Here is a 24845-nt window from a genome sequence, read left to right as displayed (position 1 = left end):
ATGTGGATACACATAAACCGTATTAAAAGGCTTTTTTAAACACTTGTTTATCTGCACTTTTGGCCCTGTCGACTAGAAATAAGAGTATATTAAAACACTTCTAAAGTAACTCATTTATTTAATTTGTCCTGGGGTGAACACACATGCATCACTGAAGAATTCTGTCTGTCATTGTCTTCTGTACCTCAAAACTATGGATACCCATTTCCAACAAGAACACAACATAAGAAAAAAAAAATGCATTGGTAAATTGTAATTTAATTATGACATAAAAGTAATAATTATTATATAAAAAGTTTATATTAAAAGTACAGAGCCCCGGACATGACATGCAGGGAAAAAAAAGGCTAAACCCTGCACAACAACGAGGGTGCATGCCCCTCATCTAGTGCAGAGAGACAAGTTTTTTTTTTCTGCGCTCTGATCTCCTTCTCCTGTGCTGGGCGCTGCTCCGTCTCTGTCTCCACACGGGTTCTCCGCATCCATCGCGGCCTGGATCATTTCTCGTGCGCGCTGCTTTATTTCCGCATCAAAGTAATGGTCTTTATAACGCGGATCAAGTACAGTCGCGATGAAGTACAGAGGATCCGAATAGATCTCAGTGAAACGTGTGCTGACCAACTCTTTTTCATTGTTTTCACTCCGTGGTCCGTCTCAACCACTTCGCTTAGGAGACGCTTTAGCGCTGCGATTAAAGGAATAACATCCGCTACAGATGCATCAGAGGAGCTGATCTCGCGGTTTCTGTTTGCGTCATCACTTCGGCCGTATTGTTTCGGTGAAAAAAGTATTTCGGCCGAAAACCGAAAATTTTCAGTGGCCGAATATTCGGTGCATCCCTACACGATTTACTAGTTAATTCCCTCGATTTAATAAAACGTGCGTGCGATTTACTAGTTCATTCCCCTCGATTTACTAAAACGTGCGCGCGATTTACTAGTGCATTCCCTCGATTTACTAAAACGTGTGCGCGATTTACTAGTTCATTCCCTCAGTTTACTAAAACGTGCGCGCGATTTACTAGTTCATTCCCTCGATTTACTAAAACGTGCGCGCGATTTACTAGTTCATTCCCTCGATTTACTAAAACGTGCGCGCGATTTACTAGTTCATTCCCTCGATTTACTAAAACGTGCGCGCGATTTACTAGTTCATTCCCTCGGTTTATTAAAACGTGCGCGCGATTTACTAGTTCATTCCCTCGATTTACTAAAAGGTGCGCGCGATTTACTAGTTCATTCCCTCGATTTACTAAAATGTGCGTGCGATTTACTAGTTCATTCCCTCGATTTATTAAAACGTGCGCGCGATTTACTAGTTCATTCCCTCGATTTACTAAAACGTGCGCGCGATTTACTAGTTCATTCCCTCGATTTACTAAAACGTGCGCGCGATTTACTAGTTCATTCCCTCGATTTACTAAAACGTGCGCGCGATTTACTAGTTCATTCCCTCGATTTACTAAAACGTGCGCGCGATTTACTAATTCATTCCCTCGGTTTACTAAAACGTGCGCGCGATTTACTAGTTCATTCCCTGGATTTACTAAAACGTGCGCACGATTTACTAGTTCATTCCCTCGATTTACTAAAAAGTGCGCGCGATTTACTAGTTCATTCCCTCGATTTACTAAAATGTGCGTGCGATTTACTAGTTCATTCCCTCGATTTACTAAAACGTGCACGCGATTTACTAGTTCATTCCCTCGATTTACTAAAACGTGCGCGCGATTTACTAGTTCATTCCCTCGATTTACTAAAACGTGCGCGCGATTTACTAGTTCATTCCCTCGGTTTACTAAAACGTGCGCGCGATTTACTAGTTCATTCCCTCGATTTACTAAAACGTGCGCGCGATTTACTAGTTCATTCCCTCGATTTACTAAAACGTGCGCACGATTTACAAGTTCATTCCCTCGATCTACTAAAAGGTGCGCACGATTTACTAGTTCATTCCCTCGATTTACTAAAAGGTGCGCACGATTTACTAGTTCATTCCCTCGATTTACTAAAATGTGCGCGCGATTTACTAGTTCATTCCCTCGATTTACTAAAATGCGCGCGCGATTTACTAGTTCATTCCCTCGATTTACTAAAACGTGCGCGCGATTTACTAGTTCATTCCCTCGATTTACTAAAAGGTGCGCGCGATTTACTAGTTCATTCCCTCGATTTACTAAAAGGTGCGCGCGATTTCCTAGTTCATTCCCTCGATTTACTAAAACATGCGCGCGATTTACAAGTTAATTCCCTGGATTTACTAAAACGTGTGCACGATTTACTAGTTCATTCCCTGGATTTACTAAAAGGTGCGCGCGATTTACTAGTTCATTCCCTCGATTTACTAAAAGGTGCGCGCGATTTACTAGTTCATTCCCCTCGATTTACTAAAACATGCGCGCGATTTACAAGTTAATTCCCTGGATTTACTAAAACGTGTGCACGATTTACTAGTTCATTCCCTGGATTTACTAAAACGTGTGCACGATTTACAAGTTCATTCCCTCGATTTACTAAAAGGTGCGCACGATTTACTAGTTCATTCCCTCGATTTACTAAAAGGTGCGCACGATTTACTAGTTCATTCCCTCGATTTACTAAAATGTGCGCGCGATTTACTAGTTCATTCCCTCGATTTATTAAAACGTGCGCGCGATTTACTAGTTCATTCCCTCGATTTACTAAAACGTGCGCGCGATTTACTAGTTCATTTCCTCGATTTACTAAAACGTGCGCGCGATTTACTAGTTCATTCCCTCGATTTACTAAAACGTGCGCGCGATTTACTAGTTCATTCCCTCGATTTACTAAAACGTGAGCGCGATTTACTAGTTCATTCCCTCGGTTTACTAAAACGTGCGCGCGATTTACTAGTTCATTCCCTGGATTTACTAAAACGTGCGCACGATTTACTAGTTCATTCCCTCGATTTACTAAAAAGTGCGCGCGATTTACTAGTTCATTCCCTCGATTTACTAAAATGTGCGTGCGATTTACTAGTTCATTCCCTCGATTTACTAAAACGTGCACGCGATTTACTAGTTCATTCCCTCGATTTACTAAAACGTGCGCGCGATTTACTAGTTCATTCCCTCGATTTACTAAAACGTGCGCGCGATTTACTAGTTCATTCCCTCGGTTTACTAAAACGTGCGCGCGATTTACTAGTTCATTCCCTCGATTTACTAAAACGTGCGCGCGATTTACTAGTTCATTCCCTCGATTTACTAAAACGTGCGCACGATTTACAAGTTCATTCCCTCGATTTACTAAAAGGTGCGCACGATTTACTAGTTCATTCCCTCGATTTACTAAAAGGTGCGCACGATTTACTAGTTCATTCCCTCGATTTACTAAAATGTGCGCGCAATTTACTAGTTCATTCCCTCGATTTACTAAAATGCGCGCGCGATTTACTAGTTCATTCCCTCGATTTACTAAAACATGCGCGCGATTTACTAGTTCATTCCCTCGATTTACTAAAAGGTGCGCGCGATTTACTAGTTCATTCCCTCGATTTACTAAAAGGTGCGCGCGATTTCCTAGTTCATTCCCTCGATTTACTAAAACATGCGCGCGATTTACAAGTTAATTCCCTGGATTTACTAAAACGTGTGCACGATTTACTAGTTCATTCCCTGGATTTACTAAAAGGTGCGCGCGATTTACTAGTTCATTCCCTCGATTTACTAAAACATGCGCGCGATTTACAAGTTAATTCCCTGGATTTACTAAAACGTGTGCACGATTTACTAGTTCATTCCCTCGATTTACTAAAATGTGCGTGCGATTTACTAGTTCATTCCCTCGATTTACTAAAACGTGCGCGCGATTTACTAGTTCATTCCCTCGATTTACTAAAACGTGCGCGCGATTTACTAGTTCATTCCCTCGATTTACTAAAACGTGCGCACGATTTACAAGTTCATTCCCTCGATTTACTAAAAGGTGCGCGCGATTTACTAGTTCATTCCCTCGATTTACTAAAAGGTGCGCACGATTTACTAGTTCATTCCCTCGATTTACTAAAATGTGCGCGCGATTTACTAGTTCATTCCCTCGATTTACTAAAACGTGCGCGCGCTTATCTAGTTCATTCCCTCGATTTACTAAAACGTGCGCGCGATTTACTAGTTCATTCCCTCGATTTACTAAAACGTGCGCGCGATTTACTAGTTCATTCCCTCGGTTTACTAAAACGTGCGCGCGATTTACTAGTTCATTCCCTCGATTTACTAAAACGTGCGCGCGATTTACTAGTTCATTCCCTCGATTTACTAAAACGTGCGCACGATTTACAAGTTCATTCCCTCGATTTACTAAAAGGTGCGCACGATTTACTAGTTCATTCCCTCGATTTACTAAAAGGTGCGCACGATTTACTAGTTCATTCCCTCGATTTACTAAAATGTGCGCGCGATTTACTAGTTCATTCCCTCGATTTACTAAAATGCGCGCGCGATTTACTAGTTCATTCCCTCGATTTACTAAAACGTGCGCGCGATTTACTAGTTCATTCCCTCGATTTACTAAAAGGTGCGCGCGATTTACTAGTTCATTCCCTCGATTTACTAAAAGGTGCGCGCGATTTACTAGTTCATTCCCTCGATTTACTAAAACATGCGCGCGATTTACAAGTTAATTCCCTGGATTTACTAAAACGTGTGCACGATTTACTAGTTCATTCCCTGGATTTACTAAAACGTGTGCACGATTTACAAGTTCATTCCCTCGATTTACTAAAAGGTGCGCACGATTTACTAGTTCATTCCCTCGATTTACTAAAAGGTGCGCACGATTTACTAGTTCATTCCCTCGATTTACTAAAATGTGCGCGCGATTTACTAGTTCATTTCCTCGATTTACTAAAAGGTGCGCGCGATTTACTAGTTCATTCCCTCGATTTACTAAAAGGTGCACGTGATTTACTAGTTCATTCCCTCGATTTACTAAAATGTGCGTGCGATTTACTAGTTCATTCCCCTCGATTTACTAAAACGTGCGCGCGATTTACTAGTGCATTCCCTGGATTTACTAAAAGGTGCGCGCGATTTACTAGTTCATTCCCTCGATTTACTAAAAGGTGCGCGCGATTTACTAGTTCATTCCCTCGATTTACTAAAACATGCGCGCGATTTACAAGTTAATTCCCTGGATTTACTAAAACGTGTGCACGATTTACTAGTTCATTCCCTGGATTTACTAAAAGGTGCGCGCGATTTACTAGTTCATTCCCTCGATTTACTAAAAGGTGCGCGCGATTTACTAGTTCATTCCCCTCGATTTACTAAAACATGCGCGCGATTTACAAGTTAATTCCCTGGATTTACTAAAACGTGTGCACGATTTACTAGTTCATTCCCTGGATTTACTAAAACGTGTGCACGATTTACAAGTTCATTCCCTCGATTTACTAAAAGGTGCGCACGATTTACTAGTTCATTCCCTCGATTTACTAAAAGGTGCGCACGATTTACTAGTTCATTCCCTCGATTTACTAAAATGTGCGCGCGATTTACTAGTTCATTCCCTCGATTTATTAAAACGTGCGCGCGATTTACTAGTTCATTCCCTCGATTTACTAAAACGTGCGCGCGATTTACTAGTTCATTTCCTCGATTTACTAAAACGTGCGCGCGATTTACTAGTTCATTCCCTCGATTTACTAAAACGTGCGCGCGATTTACTAGTTCATTCCCTCGATTTACTAAAACGTGAGCGCGATTTACTAGTTCATTCCCTCGGTTTACTAAAACGTGCGCGCGATTTACTAGTTCATTCCCTCGATTTACTAAAACGTGCGCACGATTTACAAGTTCATTCCCTCGATTTACTAAAAGGTGCGCACGATTTACTAGTTCATTCCCTCGATTTACTAAAAGGTGCGCACGATTTACTAGTTCATTCCCTCGATTTACTAAAATGTGCGCGCAATTTACTAGTTCATTCCCTCGATTTACTAAAATGCGCGCGCGATTTACTAGTTCATTCCCTCGATTTACTAAAACATGCGCGCGATTTACTAGTTCATTCCCTCGATTTACTAAAAGGTGCGCGCGATTTACTAGTTCATTCCCTCGATTTACTAAAAGGTGCGCGCGATTTCCTAGTTCATTCCCTCGATTTACTAAAACATGCGCGCGATTTACAAGTTAATTCCCTGGATTTACTAAAACGTGTGCACGATTTACTAGTTCATTCCCTGGATTTACTAAAAGGTGCGCGCGATTTACTAGTTCATTCCCTCGATTTACTAAAAGGTGCGCGCGATTTACTAGTTCATTCCCCTCGATTTACTAAAACATGCGCGCGATTTACAAGTTAATTCCCTGGATTTACTAAAACGTGTGCACGATTTACTAGTTCATTCCCTGGATTTACTAAAACGTGTGCACGATTTACAAGTTCATTCCCTCGATTTACTAAAAGGTGCGCACGATTTACTAGTTCATTCCCTCGATTTACTAAAAGGTGCGCACGATTTACTAGTTCATTCCCTCGATTTACTAAAATGTGCGCGCGATTTACTAGTTCATTTCCTCGATTTACTAAAAGGTGCGCACGATTTACTAGTTCATTCCCTCGATTTACTAAAAGGTGCGCACGATTTACTAGTTCATTCCCTCGATTTACTAAAAGGTGCACGTGATTTACTAGTTCATTCCCTCGATTTACTAAAAGGTGCGCGCGATTTCCTAGTTCATTCCCTCGATTTACTAAAACATGCGCGCGATTTACAAGTTAATTCCCTGGATTTACTAAAACGTGTGCACGATTTACTAGTTCATTCCCTGGATTTACTAAAAGGTGCGCGCGATTTACTAGTTCATTCCCTCGATTTACTAAAAGGTGCGCGCGATTTACTAGTTCATTCCCCTCGATTTACTAAAACATGCGCGCGATTTACAAGTTAATTCCCTGGATTTACTAAAACGTGTGCACGATTTACTAGTTCATTCCCTGGATTTACTAAAACGTGTGCACGATTTACAAGTTCATTCCCTCGATTTACTAAAAGGTGCGCACGATTTACTAGTTCATTCCCTCGATTTACTAAAAGGTGCGCACGATTTACTAGTTCATTCCCTCGATTTACTAAAATGTGCGCGCGATTTACTAGTTCATTTCCTCGATTTACTAAAAGGTGCGCGCGATTTACTAGTTCATTCCCTCGATTTACTAAAAGGTGCGTGCGATTTACTAGTTCATTCCCTCGATTTACTAAAAGGTGCACGTGATTTACTAGTTCATTCCCTCGATTTACTAAAATGTGCGTGCGATTTACTAGTTCATTCCCCTCGATTTACTAAAACGTGCGCGCGATTTACTAGTGCATTCCCTCGATTTACTAAAACGTGCGCGCGATTTACTAGTTCATTCCCTCGGTTTACTAAAACATGCGCGCGATTTACTAGTTCATTCCCTCGATTTACTAAAACGTGCGCACGATTTACTAGTTCATTCCCTTGATTTACTAAAAAGTGCACGCGATTTACTAGTTCATTCCCTCGATTTACTAAAACGTGCGCGCGATTTACTAGTTCATTCCCTTGGTTTATTAAAACGTGCGCGTGATTTACTAGTTCATTCCCTGGATTTACTAAAACGTGCGCGCGATTTACTAGTTCATTCCCTCGATTTACTAAAAGGTGCGCGCGATTTACTAGTTCATTCCCTCGATTTACTAAAATGTGCGTGCGATTTACTATCTCATTCCCTCGATTTACTAAAACGTGCGCGCGATTTACTAGTTCATTCCCTCGATTTACTAAAACGTGCGCGCGATTTACTAGTTCATTCCCTCGTTTTACTAAAACGTGCGCGCGATTTACTAGTTCATTCCCTCGATTTACTAAAACGTGCGCGCGATTTACTAGTTCATTCCCTCGGTTTACTAAAACGTGCGCGCGATTTACTAGTTCATTCCCTGGATTTACTAAAACGTGCGCGCGATTTACTAGTTCATTCCCTCGATTTACTAAAAAGTGCGCGCGATTTACTAGTTCATTCCCTCGATTTACTAAAATGTGCGTGTGATTTACTAGTTCTTTCCCTCGATTTACTAAAACGTGCACGCAATTTACTAGTTCATTCCCTCGATTTACTAAAACGTGCGCGCAATTTACTAGTTCATTCCCTCGATTTACTAAAACGTGCGCGCGATTTACTAGTTCATTCCCTCGATTTACTAAAACGTGCGCGCGATTTACTAGTTCATTCCCTCGATTTACTAAAACGTGCGCGCGATTTACTAGTTCATTCCCTCGATTAATAAATAATGCACATTATTTTCATAATTTCAGCTTCTATGTCATGTTTATGACTTTTTGTCACAATTTAGACTCTTTTCTCATAATTTTGACTTTTTTCCCCTCATAATTTTGACTTATGTCATATATAACATTCTATGTCATAATTATGATTTACCATACCATGACTTGACATTAGAAATTATGTGCAATAAAATATTCTGTTCACAAGTGTTGGGGGTCATTAAGTTTATTAAAGAGTTTTAGAGCTAATATGGATGGGAAGACTGACTTAACAACTTCAATCTAAAGCTATTATATGGCTTCAGAAAAATTGGAAAATAGTACACAAATCACACCTTTTTGTTCTTTTTTTTTTTTTTTTTTTTAGCTTGACAGCTCGGTATAAAGTATTGTCCAATCTTATCCTGGCAAACTTACAACAGAACGTCTAATTAATTCTATTTTTATGTGACTCTTAGGTTTGGATTTATCAAAAATAGTAGATATATAATATATAGGAAGTTGCAAAAAAATTGGCCACTCATTAATATAATAGCATGGCAGTTGCCACATACAGCAGCTGTACAGTCAACACTGGAAAAATTAATGGACCACTTCATGAAACATGAGCAGAACAAATTTCTGTGTGAATTTAATCAATCTTACTGAAATTTAATATACAAAATATACATTTCTATGGGTTTGGAGCAAAACAAAAGTAAGTAAATTATGACAGAATTTTGATTTGTGGGTGAACTATCCCTTTAAAGCATGAGAGACGACCAAGCTGAGTTTTCACACCAACGCAAGCTTATCATGTGCAAGAAAGAGATATCTGTGTGCTCCAGAACTCGTGCTTCATGTTATGAGACAATTTACATTGTCATCAGAATTTTATTTCAAAGCCACTCAGTCTATAAAGACAGGTAAAGAGAGAAACAGAAGGATGGCAAAGACACAAGGCAGACGTGTCCTGTCACCCACAAGGATCTCCCCCACGCACCGAGAACAATCACATCCCTGGGGCCTGCAGAGGTGGCATGAGAGACAGACAGCTTGCCCTACTTTTCCTGAAGCCTCTGAACATTAACTGCTCTACAGAAAACAAGATGGAGCATACTCTAGCCCGAATCATCTCCTGTTTAAGACGGATTGTGCAGATAAATCAATAGACATGCTTTCAGATCATGAACAAGAGACTCAGGACCAATTTTGAAGCAGGATAGAGCAGAACTTCTGCATCTTAATGTTTAAGTTGTAACCAAGATAAACTCCAAGATATACTTCACATGTACTGGTAATTACAAGAGATTTGCATTCTGTTTATCAGGTTCTTACATTTGAAAGTATGTATGCAAATAGGTTACCCCTTCTTAAAACTCATTCTAAATATTTTCTTAGCTTGTGTCAGCACTGAGAGTGTTTATGTAAGTTTTTAGCCTGCCTTTTCAAGTCTTATCAGCATAGTACTAGTGCATGAAACTTATGTAACAGGCAGCGAGGAGCCAGTGGACGACTGACTGTCTGTGCGGCTCTGATTGCGAGTTTGTTTCTTTCTACCACAATAATTACACTCATAGATTGAACTAGGGACACAAAAGAGCATGAGTCACTTTGGTCAATTTATTATCAGATTATACCAAAGCCCAGTAGAGGAGAGAGATTTCATCCTGTAGCTTGGTTGAATGAGACAGCGGTAGGTCTGTTCACAGTCTTGTCATAGAGATGTTCTGATAACAATACAAAGTGATATCCTCCGATATAATTCAAAAGCCTGGGTCCACTAGTGAAAAGGCTTCAGTTTTGCTGAATCTTAAAAATTCCATACTCATTGTATGACTCATTCTATTTTTGCATTTTAATGCATTTAAAAACCAGACTCTGAGGAATAGTAAAAAGGAAAAAGAAACATTACTGTGAAGGGATTTTTTAATACTACGGCTGAGGGAGTGAGTTTATTTTTTCACAATTCAGACATTTTTCCTCACAATTGCAAGTTTATATTGTGCAACTGTAAAATATAAACTAGTGATTACGAGTTTACATCTCCCAATCTTGACTTTTTCCTCTAAATTCCGAATTATAAACTCAAAATAGCAAGTTTACATTTCACAATTCTGACTTTTTTTTTTTGCAGAATTTTGAGTTTACACATTGTATTTCTTTCCGCTACAGAATAACCAATTTAAAAAAAAAAATCTTGCAATTTCGAGTTTATATAAATTTTTCTCACATTTGCTATTGCGCAGCTGTTAAATATAAACTTTTTTCCTCAGAATTGCGAATTATAAACTCGAAATTGCAAGTTTACTTCTCACAATTCTGACTTTTGAGTTCACACCTCGTAATAGTTTTTTTTGTTTCCATTACAGAATAACACATTTTTTAAAAAAACTCGCAATTGCAAGTTTATATCTCACAATTCAGAAAGTTTTCTCACAGTTGCTAATTTATATTGCACAGCTATAAAATATAAACTTTTTTCCTCAGAATTGTGAATTATAAACTCAGACTTGCAAGTTTACATCTCACAATTCTTACTATTTTCTTAGAATTTTGAGTTTACATCTCGCATTGTTTTTTTTTGTTTTTTTTTGCTTTCGCTACAAAATAAAAAAAAATTCTTGCAATTGACCCTTCGCAAAGACCCGCCCCCCTTAGTTACTGTTGCTTTGTACGACAAGCCATGGCGCTGTCACGACACACACAGTGAAAAATACATTGCGGAGAAAAGAGGACACTGACAACACGTCAATTGACAAGACAGAGCAGGTTACATATGATATTAAACAAAGTCCCAGCTTTAAAAAAGTAGGTAATTTAAGAAATTCTAACAATAAAAAACATTTTGTGGCTCTTTAATGTGTCGTGACATTGCTGTAGCGCCTCAGCTCAAGAGCTCATGAAGTGAACCGATCATCTCTTCTAACTAGTTAATTTATAGCATCAAATAAACACGAATGAACATGAGAAGGAAAGTTGTTTCAAATGCAGAAATACGTAAATACACACCATATTTCAAGTGCAAATCCACCGAGGTTAATCTTCTAACTCCTGACAGCTTTGTCAGACAAAATGGCGGATTCGGAGTTATGATTGGTTAGATCGCTTGTCAGTCAAACTCCCGGCGAAGGGTCAATGAAGTTTTGCTGTGTTCACACCACCTCGTATTTACTGGAATCTTGAGATGACAGCACATGATGTTATATTCGGAGCTGTTGGGAATTATGCGTTTCCAAGGCACCACTATTTATGCCCATGAATCTACAGTGGTCAGGTGGTACAGCGGCCATGTGGTACATCTGGGAGCTTTCAGAAAACTCCCAGCCTACAAGCTGTAATTACGAGCTCTACGAGGACGTGAACGCTTTTTACAAGTTAGAATCTCGTAACTACAGGAATTACGAGACCGCGTGAACGCACCTTTTATCTCACAATTCTGAATGGTGAAAACAAAGTCTGATTTGTGAGATATAAACTCACAATTGAGATAAAAAGTTGCAATTACCTTTTTAGTTTTTATTCCGTGGTGGAATATTTTTCTCTCTTTTTTCACTCTTTTGGAAAGTTGTGGAAATTCTATTATGGATTTTTTTTGTTGTTGTTGTTATGTGAAAAGGCTTCATCGCTACTTGTCCCGTCCCAAATGACACTTCATATGCATTTACGGACTTGTCATGCATGTGCATGATCATGAAGTCCACAAGATTGTAGTGTGTCCCATTTGTTATTTTAGTTTTCAGAACGAGTGCCCCCTTTATGGTCGATATGTGCCCTCAATGTGCACTTTTGCCAAGCCCGCAGTAAAGCGAGCTCCAGCAGACTTCTTCCCAACAGTCAAAGCGGTGTTGCGTCCCGAAAGTGCGGACTCTGATTGGTCCACTGTGGAAACCAACAATGAGAAAAAGTTGCGATTCACGGTGCAACTGCCAAAGCATTAGCCTATATGTTCACATAAAAAAATAAAAAATGAAGCGTTCTGTGTGAACCAGCTCCTAAGAAATTTTATCAGCTGTTTGGTTCTGTGAAAGACATTTTGGGTTAATATAGGTGTGGACAAAATAGCAATGCTACATAAGAAGTTGCAACATTTCACTGTACAAAAGGACATGTGCTTGAGGCCTCTCTTAACAGGACTGGGAACGTGATTCAGCTAAATGACGTTTTATGCGTCTGTTACGCTATTCATTTATCAATTCACTTTTTTCTTTCTTGATTTAAATGTTTTTTTTTTTTTAAATTTAGTTATTGTGCTATGATGAATGGATGTTTCTCACGAGCAGAAAGAGCCTCTCTCGTCTCACTCTTTTAATACGGTCTACTACTGAGTCCAGGAGAGGTTGCCATGACGATGGGTCTCTGTGCGAGCTAGATGACAGTGCACACTTCAAAAAAAAATTGTCTGACTCATGCCAAAGAAATGCCAGAACTGATGTGCTCAAACATTAACATTAATTTGGCTGGTAATTTAAAAAAAAATACATGTTAAGCAGAAATTGGATAGAAATTTAGTTTTATTACAGCATAACAGAAACGATATAATTATACATTAACTTATTCTGTGTCCAAAGGTGTTGTCATTTTGTAATGATTTGAACATTTTTAGGGATTTTTTGGGTTCTTTATTAGGTACACCATTCCTAAGGCCTGTTCGCACCAAGAATGATAACTATAAAGATAACTATAACAATAACTATATTAGCATCCACACCAACGCATGATATCGTTCTGTTTATTAGCACACACAGTTTTGTCATCTGACACTTTAAATGCTTGAGCTTTAAAGGGATAGTTCACCCAAAAATGAAGATTATCCCATAATTTATGCACCCTCAAGCCATCCTAGTTGTATATGACTTTCTTCTTTATAATGGGAGTGAATGGTGCCATTTTTTGAATCCCAAAACAGTGCATCCATCCATCATAAAAGTAATCCATATGGCTCCATGAGGTTAATAAAGGCATGAAGCGATGCATTTTTGTAAGACAAATATTCATAATTATAACTTTTTAAACTGTAATCACTAGCTTCCGGTAACAGCTGTCCGTGCATTCATGAGAGTCGAGTTCTACCAGAAAGACTCGGGAAGCAAAGAAACGTTTGAATACAATTTATTCAACAGTATAAATGTAATTAACAAAGATAAATGATAAAGTTCTTTAGCGTAGGCCCCGTCCATAGTACAATCCAGAGGGTAGCAGACGTTTGCAGATCCTGCCTGAAGATGAAGGCAGGGGTGGAGTGACCTAGTGGTGGTGGGGAGGATGGGGGTGAACGCCGCGGCGATGGTATCTGCGAACATGATAGTGGGTGGGAAAAGAACTTATATACTCAGGTGACGTGTAATGATTGGTTAGAAATGAGCAATGATGTGCATTAGAGTCTTCCGGGTAGAACTTCCGCTAAACGCTCCCATTTCCGGCGTATGACGTATGCGTAGCGTAAGCTTAGGTGAGAGTAGATGCCTCTCACGTTTCAAACAAACGCTTTTTTGGTTTAAAAAAAAATGGTACCATTCACTCCCATTATAAAGCTTTGAAGAGCCAGGCTATTTTTAATATAACTCAGACTGTGAAAGAAGATAGTCACATTTACCTAGGATGGCTTGAGAGTGGGTTAATGGGATCATTTTCATTGAACGATCCCTTTAAAGCAAGATGGATTCTGATTGGCTGTCAGTGTTTTTAAATCACACATGAGTTGGAAAAATATTTTGTGAAAGTGATTCCAATTTCTTCCCTATTGTTTCTCTGTGCCGTTATCTTCATAGTTGTGTAGACTCTGCTAGAGCAATTTTTAAAACTGTATTTATCGTTTTCATTATAGTCATCGACCTTGGTGTGATCTGAGAGCATTTTAGTACCTCAAAAGGTACATATTGGTACCAAAAGTGTACATATTAGTACATAAAAGGGTAACATCTAGTGAGAGCTTTTGTACCTTTTTCTGAGAGTGTATAATCAGTATGGAAACCTCTCAGATGCCCACATCTGTTAAAAACAGAAACACACGCTGACTCATGGTCAAGAGACACACTGGCCCAATTTTGCTTGAATACATTCCAGTAGCTGGTGTTTGAGGGAAGTCCCACGGTGAGCTAATGAAGAGTGAATTATGGGTCACATTCACACATACAGTGAGTCAGAACTAAGATGTCATTCCTCATCAGATCAAATATATACAAAACAAAACAGTCTGTTAACCTTATGTGAGGTCTGAACTAGGAATTTTGAATTCAATAATTTTCCGATTGACCTTTCACATTGTAAGGAACCCCCCATCGGCCCAAAAACGGAATCCGACAGCCTGGGCGAAGTGTAATGCGTGCATGCCTTTTCAGTGCCCCTGCGAAATTCACTCAATTTTTAGAATTTAGTTTCAATTTTTCTTTAGCTGCTTGTTTAATCTGACTCCAATTTTTTAATTATTATTACTCTTAGATCGTGTTTCTAATTATTAGTCATGTATTAATTTAGATATTTGATTATTCTTGGTATTGCATACTTTCAATTATTTGTTTATTATGGACCCAATGCCACTTAGAGATACTCGCCCCGAGTTTGCGGTTAACTCACACACACAAACTGGCCACTCTGTTCTTCATCAGAGGGTGTAATAAGTTAGCTAATACCTTTTAGTCGGTTGCCTACTGCTCATGTGTACAAAAAGTGTATTTAATTTAGCCACTTCCATACATCTTGCTAAATCAGTGATAGACTGAAATCAAAAGGTCTTTAGGTGATGTTCCTACTGCTCCATTCATCCATTAGCCTTCAGTTTGTTCTATCCTGGACACAGATTTGCGCTAGCACCAGCCTCCAATAATCTGCTGGTCATAGTGATTTCAGGAGAGTCCAGAATAAATCAAAATTTAACATTTTATTTGTCAGGTAAAAATGTATCATGCCAATTACATAGTTAGACAATTAGAAGCCAATTCAGAAATAATAAATGCATAACATCAATTGCTCAAAGATGACTCTAGAGTAAGAAATGCATAAAAACACAGGGTCTTCAGACATTCACCCATCTCCGCATTGGAGTTTCTGGCTACAGAAGATCCCACATGACTGCTTTGCTCTTTCCCTTAAATACCCAGACCAGGACAAAAGGATTATAAATATTTACTACACTGACACCTGGTTTCGGGGGAGGGAAGAAGGTTATCAGATATCTTGAAGAGACACCACCCAAAAGGAGAAATTCCTTTGAGTTTTCGGATGTGTGAGGAGAGTTTTTGGCAAGGCGTTGTCCTATGCTATTTCTTTGAGATCTTCTCTCCAGGTGAGTTTTATCAGGGTGCTTGATCTCAGCTTTTGTCTTAGCAGGAAAATCAAGTCTTACAACATCTTTTCTTTCAACCCATATTATGTTGCTCCATCAATATTATATAAAAAGTCATATATTTTTTACACCCTTTGATATCCCTGTGCTTTCCATTCTATGACAGTTGAGCTAAAAAATAAAGATAGTGTCTGAAATTTGTGGGAGGTGGTCAAATTGTGTGTAAATGACACAATTTTGACCAACGTTTCTGACCTCGTCTGATGCTACTTGGTGTTCCTGACTACCTTGCTAGCTACTGCTATCTCCAGTCATCACATCATTCAAGTCGTCTTCCAGTCATCATTCGTCTCAGCATTGTTCCCTCGTGTGTGTGCTCCAACGTTTCTGTAAGACAAATACTCAAATTTAAGCAGATCTCATCTGCAAACAATCTCAAGTATCAATCTGTTTATACATTGTGTTCCTGCCATATCTGCAAATTAACCAACCTGTTTGAGTTTTACCTCCATTCTGGTCATTGTGTCCAAGCCTGAGTTAAGTGACCTAGATGTTACTGGTTATTCTAGTATGTAACAATATAATCACTATCTAGATTGTTTCTCAGTTTCTCACATTTGGATTTATTCTGCTGTTGTAAGTCAGTCAGCAGTCACTGCTCTGTTTATGTCCTGCTCTTGTTACGTTTAGCAGAAGAGGAACATCAAGTGATTTATTTTTAGCTTTGCAGGGAGGACAAATAAACGATAGACATCAGATACAGCTCACAACAGCATATTTAACACTGTGCAGTGTTACTATAAATAATTTATGGATGATTTGAGTCATGAGAAGAGAAGGGTCTCTCTTTACCTCATAGTCTCTCGCAGACTGACCCATTTATAAGTACATCTGAAGTACACTTAAAGAAAAATTAAGTGAATATTAGTTTTGTGTGTGTTGAATAATTAAGAAAACGTTTAAAGAAATTAGAATTAGAAATGGATAATATTGTACTTGAAAGGGTTAGTTCACTCAAAAATGAAAATAATGTCATTTATTACTTATCCTCATGTCGTTCCACACCCATAAGACCTTTGTTAATCTTTGAAACACAAATTAAGATATTTTAGTTGAAATCCGATGGCTCCGTGAGACCTGCATAGGGAGCAATGACATTTCCTCTCTCAAGATCTATAAAGGTAATAAAAACATATTTAAATCGGTTAATGTGAGTACAGTGGTTCAATATTGATATTAAAAAGCGATGAGAATATTTTTGCTTCTGCTGAGGAAGCATCGGAGCATAATGAATCAGTGTATCAAATCTTCTGTTCGGAGCGCCAAAATCACGTGATTTCAGCCGTTGGCAGTTTGACACGCGAAACAAAATATTCATAACGCTCCGATGCTTCCTGTGTTTTGAAATCGGCCATCACTAAATAAGTCATACCAAAAATATTCTCGTGGCTTTATAATATTAATATTGAACCACTGTACTCACATCAACCGATTTAAATATGTTTTTAGTATTTACGGATCTTGAGAGAGGAAGTGTCATTGCTCCCTGCAGGCCTCACAGAACCATTGGATTTCAACTAAAATATCTTAATTTGTGTTCCGAAGATTAACGAAGGTCTCAAGGGTGTGGAATGGCATGAGGGTAAGTAATAAATGACAGAATTTTCATTTTTGGGTGACCTAACCCTTTAACACTTTTAAAGCTTTAATGAAGTGATAGAGAATGTGGCTAACTTTCTAATGGACACATTTAGTAGCTTTCTCTATTAAAAGGAACATTGTAACTTTTGGGGTTAAAAACAAAACTGCAGGCATTTTGCGGAAGAACATTATTTGGTTGTGCTTCGGCTCTGCGTGACTGTGCGGATTAATATGACCCTTAACAATAAATAATGCTTTACAATTAGTTCTGTTAGAGAGCTACATATTATGGCAATTTATCTGTTCAATAAAATACATTACTCACCTGTTGAGTAATAAAAATGTCATCTCCGCGTCGCTTTTACAACATTTCAAACCCCTCAGTTCTCGCCATCTCAGAAAAGCAAATGTTGATCATCATTGTATTAAGAGCTCTGTCGCGTTCTCTTTTTTTGCCAGCAGACTCTTCTGTGCTTTACGCGATTTATTTTTAAACGGGTGATTCCCTGGAGTTTCGACATCTAGCATGCTCTATGTCAACCTTTCTCACTCTTTGTAACAGACACTCGCAAACCATACTCGCGTCAAAGTAGTTGAAGCAAGTTTCTCTATTTACGGATATGAAGAGACGCACGGGTGAGTGAGGTACTTTTTCCCGCGAAAACCGTCCAGACTGAACTAAAATATAAATAATTATAATAGGCTTAGCACAGTGAATCAGAGTAAGACAAAAACACGTTTTGGACGTTATGATGTTGACTCATTTAAATTTTGTTAATTTTGAACAAAAAAAAAGTTATAGTGTAGGCTACCTTTAATAGTAATTCTCTAATAGAAATTCGCTGTAGTCAAGGATTCGTGTGAGTTAAATGTTCATCTAATCCTGCCTAAGTTAAGGACATGACCACTGCATACAGCATCCCATTATGGGGATTCCTATGGGATGTTCCCATAAATGGATAAACCAAGGATTATATAAAAGTGAATTCATGAAACATCCATTAAAGCTTCTTTTCATTGAAGGATAATACTTAATTCAACCCCCACTCCATTCCTGCAGTCTCCTCATCAGCATGTAATGTACAGTGCCCTCCACTACTATTGGCACCATTGGTAAATATGAGCAAAAGTGGCTGTGAAAATAATTCTGCATTGTTCATCCTTTTGATCTTTCATTAAAAAATTATAACCTTTTATTTAAGTAAAACAATTGAAACTGGTTTTCAAAACAATTTAAAAACGTTAGAATTTTGTGATTTTTAAAAAAAGCTCATTATGAAATAAATGTTTTTCTCTATAGTTCACGTTGGCCACAATTATTGGCACCCAATTATAGCAATGTCCTTTTCCCAAGATAACAGCTCTGAGTCTTCATCTATAATGCCTGATAAGTTTGGAGAACACCTGACAAGAGATCAGAGACAATTTCTTCATACAGAATCTCTCCAGATCCTTCAGATTCCCAGCTCCATATTGGTGCTTCTTCTCTTCAGTTCACTCCACTCATTTTCTTTAGGGTTCAGGTCAGGGAACTGGGATGGCCATGGCAGAAGCTTCATTTTGTGCTCAGAGACACAATTTTGTGTTTGTTTTGGATCATTGTCCTGATGGAAAATCCAACCACGGCCATTATAAGATTTCTAGCAGAAGCGGTCAGGTTTTGATTTTTTATCTGTTGGTATTTGATAGAACCAATGATACCATGTATCTGAACAAAATGTCCAGGACCTCCAGCTGAAAAATAGGCCCACAACATTAAAGATCCAGCAGTATATTTAACTGTGGGCATGGGGTACTTTTTATCCATGTGTGCACCAAACCCATCTGGTGGGTTTGCTGCCAAAAACCTCTTTTTTTGTAGTTTCATCTGACCACATAAGCATTTGAAGTTCCAGTCTTGTCTGACAACTGAATATGCTGGAGTTTGTTTTTGGATGAGCGAGGAGGAATTTTTTTGAAACCCTCCCAAACAACTTGTGGGGATGTAGGTGCTGTTTGATCATTTTTTAAGGCTTTCTGAGACTCAAGACTCAACTAATCTCTGCAGTTCTCCAGCTGTGATCCTTGGAGAGTCTTTGGCCTTTGGCTTCAGAGATATTTTACTCATAAGAATTTCTAGGGGTGCCAATAATTGTGGCCAACATGTATTGAAAAAAAACATTTATTTTATAATGTGATTTTCAATGCAGGATAAACAATGCAGATTTATTTTCACAGCCACTTTTGCTCATATTTACCAAGGTTGCCAATATTAGTGGAGGGCACTGTAGTTATGAGTTGAAAAAAGTATTGTTATTTTAATTGATCCCAAACCCACAACCTAGTAAGTGGCTAACTTGCAATTCAACATAGCCTAATCTAATAATAATAATAAAGAAAGAATACAGAGAATACAATTTGGACAGTATATTACATTGTGAAATATATCCAAAAATGTAATTGAATAAATAATTAATTATAACAAAAATATGTATTAAAAATAAATGGTAGTTTTTAAATAATCAAAATTAAATACACATTTCCATATGTGGCATTTGAAACACTTATATCGTTTTGTTCATAGAAAAAAAAAATCTGTATGCTGTGTATGATAATATGGATATATTAATACTAAAAAAAATTAAATGTATTAAAATAAAAAAATATATTATTAAAAACTACACTTACTTCCTTAATTTCAAATTTGAATGACACTTTATTGTGTTTGCTAATATATCTGGATGGTGCTGAATGGCAACTTGGTCAGTAAACGTTAACATAAACGTCACAAAGAATACACATGAATGTACATGCTGGGTGGTATGTGTTACGAATGGGAGGCTCAGGCAGGAGATCCAAGTGCAGCGTTTTATTAAGAATGAGAATGGTCGTACAGGCAGGGTCAATCAGGAACAAACAGGAGCAGCAAAGGACAGGCAGGGTCGTAGTCAGGGTACAGGCGGTAGGTCACAAGGCAGGCAGATATAACTCACAGGTCGGTATACAAAGCAAGGATCAGGACAGGCAGCAACGGGTCAAAAACAAGAAACAGGCAGGAACGATAACAAGCAGGCAGACAGGATAGAAACGCTCAGAAATTGCAACAATAGTTAAACAATACTTCGCGGTGGTGGTGTGTTTGGAAGTCCTTTATAGTCCTGTTAATGAGCTGCAGCTGGGTGTGGTAATCAGTGTGGTGTGCTAGGGTGGATGTGGCAACAGGTGATAGGTGTGAAGTGAACATGTGACTGACAGGGAGAATTGTGGGAAGTGTAGTCCGGGGAGTGACAGGAACAGACGGTGATCGTTACATAACGCCCCCCTCCCGGAAGGCGCGTCCTCGCGACGTAAATGGAACAGCTAGGGAGGGGGGGTGGGTGCATTGGGGACTGGTATGCGGACATGAACAGGGTCCCCAATGCAGGTTCCAGGAACTCGACCACCATGGCGGGTCAGGTGCTACGGGCAGCCACGGCAGGTCAGGTGGCAAGGGCGGCCACGGCAGGTCAGGTGGCAAGGGCGGCCACGGCAGGTCAGGTGGCAAGGGCGGCCACGGCAGGTCAGGTGGCAAGGGCGGCCACGGCAGGTCAGGTGGCTCGGGCGGCCACGGCAGGTCAGGTGGCTCGGGCGGTTCAGGGACCGCTGATGACCGCGGCCGTGCAGGGTTCCCACCCACAAACTCCCCACCCACAAACTCCCCACCCCTAGGTATACTGCCCCCCCCCAAAAAGTTCTTGGGGATTTCAGCGGGGCCCGTCGCAGGTTCGTGGGCAAGGAGTTCGGGTGGCGGCGGCAGAGCCAGGCGTGTCGGTGAAGCCGTCAGGGCAAGACTCCTGAGTGGCGTTGGCAGCGCAAGGAGTTTGAGTGGCGCCGGCAGGGCTGGAAGCGTGGATGGCGCCGGCAGGGCTGGAAGCGTGGATGGCGCCGGCAGGGCTAGAAGCGTGGATGGCGCCGGCAGGGCTAGAAGCGTGGATGGCGCCGGCAGGGCTAGAAGCGTGGATGGCGCCGGCAGGGCTAGAAGCGTGGATGGCGCCGGCAGGGCTAGAAGCGTGGATGGCGCCGGCAGGGCTAGAAGCGTGGATGGCGCCGGCAGGGCTAGAAGCGTGGATGGCGCCGGCAGGGCTAGAAGTGTAGCTTACAGCACCTGGTATTCCCAGGCGGTCTCCCATCCAAGTACTAACCAGGCCCTACTCTGCTTAGCTTCCGAGATCAGACGAGATCGGGCGTGCTCAGAGTGGTATGGCCGTAAGCGAAGAAGTCAATGAGGGCACAGTCCGGCAGATCAGATAGATAAGCAATATCCAAAAAGTTCTGAATGTGCACCTCGAGGGTACGGGTACCTTGGTGGAGGCTGATCAGTTGCATTGCTGGGTCCATGTTGAAATGGGAAAGACGCTGACCGAAGCTGCTGGATCTGGTAGTGGCGAAGTATTCTGTTACGAATGGGAGGCTCAGGCAGGAGATCCAAGTGCAGCGTTTTATTAAGAATGAGAATGGTCGTACAGGCAGGGTCAATCAGGAACAAACAGGAGCAGCAAAGGACAGGCAGGGTCGTAGTCAGGGTACAGGCGGTAGGTCACAAGGCAGGCAGATATAACTCACAGGTCGGTATACAAAGCAAGGATCAGGACAGGCAGCAACGGGTCAAAAACAAGAAACAGGCAGGAACGATAACAAGCAGGCAGACAGGATAGAAACGCTCAGAAATTGCAACAATAGTTAAACAATACTTCGCGGTGAGGTGGTGTGTTTGGAAGTCCTTTATAGTCCTGTTAATGAGCTGCAGCTGGGTGTGGTAATCAGTGTGGTGTGCTAGGGTGGATGTGGCAACAGGTGATAGGTGTGAAGTGAACATGTGACTGACAGGGAGAATTGTGGGAAGTGTAGTCCGGGGAGTGACAGGAACAGACGGTGATCGTTACAGTATGACAATGACATGACATTAAAACACAGATTTCATTAACTTCAAGAACAAGACCTGAGAAGTGCGCCACATGCAGATTTAGCAAAGCAGGGTTCAGCGTCCCTGCAGAGAATTCTGGGTGCCCTGCGTGTGGAGAAGAAGGTGTGCTGGCATCTCCTGTCGTGCTCCGACGCCTCTCCTCTGTATACGTTGCAGAGAAACATCAAACGCCACACCGTGCCGCAGCACAGCGCAAACTCTTCCGAGGTCTGCATTAATAAACCAGAAATCATTCATTTTTAATCCTCTGCTGAAATGTAATTTGTGTCTATTTTAGAGCTTGATAAGAAATAGAGCTTGAGGGTTGTTTAGACTTTGCTGTGCTATTTGACTCACTACTTCATGGCCCATTACACACCCCCTAGGAGGCACTGGTTTGGGTCATCATGAAAACTGATACAGCAAATAAAACTTTTGAACTGAAATTGATCATTTTTGGTCTAGTATTTGTGGTTGTAACAGATTAATTCACATTTTAACTGCTAAATGGAATTATGCATATTATGATTATCTTTATACATATATATATATTATAAAGTACAAATTATCTAAAATTGAGTACATGTATACATGTACTGTATGCTTAGCCTTAATCTCCGAAAACCTTATTTTTGTCATCATAACTTCATAATAAACTCAGACAAGCTCAGTGTCGACTCATTTTCTGTCAGTTCTTTTCATGATTTGGAATTATTAAAGGCAGCGAAGGATACACTTGATGCATCCTTCAAAACGAGCCGAAAGAAGGACGCAAAACAAAGGCTGCCTGGATCCTTCAAATTGAGACGTCCTTTGACAGAGCTTGATGACGTGGCAGCCGAGATATGCAGCCTTACTAAAAAAAGAATTGTTGGTTTAACTTAAAGTAAGTTACATGAGTTCATTGAAATTAAAAATTTTAGTTAATACAATGAATGTGATTGGTTTAATCAACAAAAACTCAAAATATTATTTTATCTGAACCACATTAATTATTTAAGTTGATTTGATAAAAGAAAAAAATGTGTTAACAAATCATGAAAATTATTTTTTACAGTGTAGGACGCAGCCTTCCGATTGAGAAGCACCCTTAATGTGCACTTGTGGATTTAAAATGGCCGCCACATGTGCGTGTCCACAAAACCGTGTCCCATTTGTCATTTTAGGTTTCAGAAGGGTGCCTACGAGCAGCCAGTAATGCACCCTCGATGCACACTTTTGCCTGTACTGAAGCGAGCTCCGCAGTAGACTTCTACCCGACAGTCACACGGCGTTACGTCACAAATGTATGTACTTGGAGGAAGATCCGTGGGCTTAGAGTTCCATTTGGGACAGGGCCATGAAACAAGATCTGCTGTCATGTGGCAGTGTGGCAAATGTCTGGAACGGGGTGTCCAAACTCGGTCCTGGAGGGCCACTGTCCTGCAGAATTTAGCTCCAACTTGCCTCAACACACCTGACTGGAAGTTTCTATTATGCCTATAAGACCTTGATTAGCTGGTTGAGGTGTGTTTGATTGGGGTTGGAGTTGAACTCTGCAGAACAGTGGCCCTCCAGGAACAGGATTGGACACTCCAGGTCTGGAAAATAGCAGTAATAATATTCAATGTATTTTATCTGCCATTTTTACAAAGAGGTGCACTGGCTTTTTGGCATAGGTTATTATATACCTGGCTTAAAATCCTTAAGGTCTGCATGCCCATAGTTCATGTGCGGTTGGCAGACTAGATGAGCTATTAAAGGGTTAGTTCACCCAAAAAATGAAAATTATGTAATTTATTACTCACCCTCATGTTGTTGTTCCACACCTGTAAGACCTTCGTTCATCTTCGGAACACAAATTAAGATATTTTTGATTAAATCCGATGGCTCAGTGAGGCCTCTATAGCCAGAAATGTCACTGAACCTCTCAAAATCCAGAAAGGTATTAAAATCATATTTAAAAAAGTTTGTGTGAGTGCAGTGGCTCTACATTAATATTATAAAGCGACAAGAAGACTTTTTGTGTGCCAAAAAAACAAAATAATGACTTTTCAACAATATCTAGTGACGGTTGATTTAAAAACATTGCTTTGAAGCTTTACGAATCTTTTGTTTTGAATCAGTGGTTCGGATCACATAAACAAAGCCTTGTTTACTGTAATCACGTGACTTTGGCACTCCGAACAACTGATTCAAAACAAGCGATTCATAAAGCAGCTTCGAAGCAGTGTTTTGAAATCGCCCAAAACACTTTATAATATTAAGGTTGAACCACTGTACTCACATGAACTGTTTTAAATATGTCTTTAGTACCTTTCTGGATCTTGAGAGGTTCAGTGACATTGCTGGCAATAGAGGCCTCACTGAGCCATTGGATTTTAACAAAAATTATCTTAATTTGTGTTCTGAAGATGAACGAAGGTCTTACGGGTGTAGAACGACATGAGGGTGAGTAATAATTGACATTATTTTCATTTTTGGGTGAACTAACCCTTCAAGTTTTGTTTGTTTGCTGATTTGTTCTCATGCTGTCAGCTTGGCTGAAGATGCAACACTTACTCTAATTTCTGACAGCTAAAATCATCCCATTCAGTTACTCATTAGATACCCTTCAAATGCACCAGATTATATACAAATTAAATAATAGCCCATGATCTGCACTCTTTTCTCATTTTCTTTTTGCTGGGTATGGATCTATATCTCATTTTTCAGTGATTTAAATACGGTTTAGGTAAAAATGAAACATGATTAATGAATCCTGTGAA

The 24845-nt window shown here is 39.9% G+C and overlaps 1 long non-coding RNA gene and 1 other non-coding gene across 2 annotated transcripts in view; both read right to left on the bottom strand.

Moving 5' to 3' along the window:
• Positions 1 to 16171, bottom strand: part of LOC137013801 (uncharacterized) — a 42907-nt gene extending 26736 nt beyond the window's left edge. Inside the window, exons 1-2 of the long non-coding RNA XR_010893764.1 lie at positions 16028 to 16171; positions 15824 to 15923 (exon numbers count right to left, since the gene is read on the bottom strand). This is a non-coding gene — a long non-coding RNA (uncharacterized lncRNA). The remainder of the gene's footprint in view (positions 1 to 15823; positions 15924 to 16027) is intronic.
• A 5117-nt stretch (positions 16172 to 21288) lies between these two features.
• Positions 21289 to 21407, bottom strand: LOC137014454 (5S ribosomal RNA). Its single transcript, XR_010893849.1, has one exon. It is a non-coding gene; the product is annotated as a 5S ribosomal RNA (ribosomal RNA).
• Between the last annotated feature and the right edge of the window lie 3438 nt (positions 21408 to 24845).

This window comes from Chanodichthys erythropterus, chromosome 23 (assembly GCF_024489055.1).
Source record: "Chanodichthys erythropterus isolate Z2021 chromosome 23, ASM2448905v1, whole genome shotgun sequence".
In the NCBI taxonomy this organism is placed as follows: domain Eukaryota; kingdom Metazoa; phylum Chordata; class Actinopteri; order Cypriniformes; family Xenocyprididae; genus Chanodichthys; species Chanodichthys erythropterus.
The sequence above is the reverse complement of the archived record's forward strand: the minus strand, read 5'-3'. Positions and strand labels throughout refer to the sequence as shown.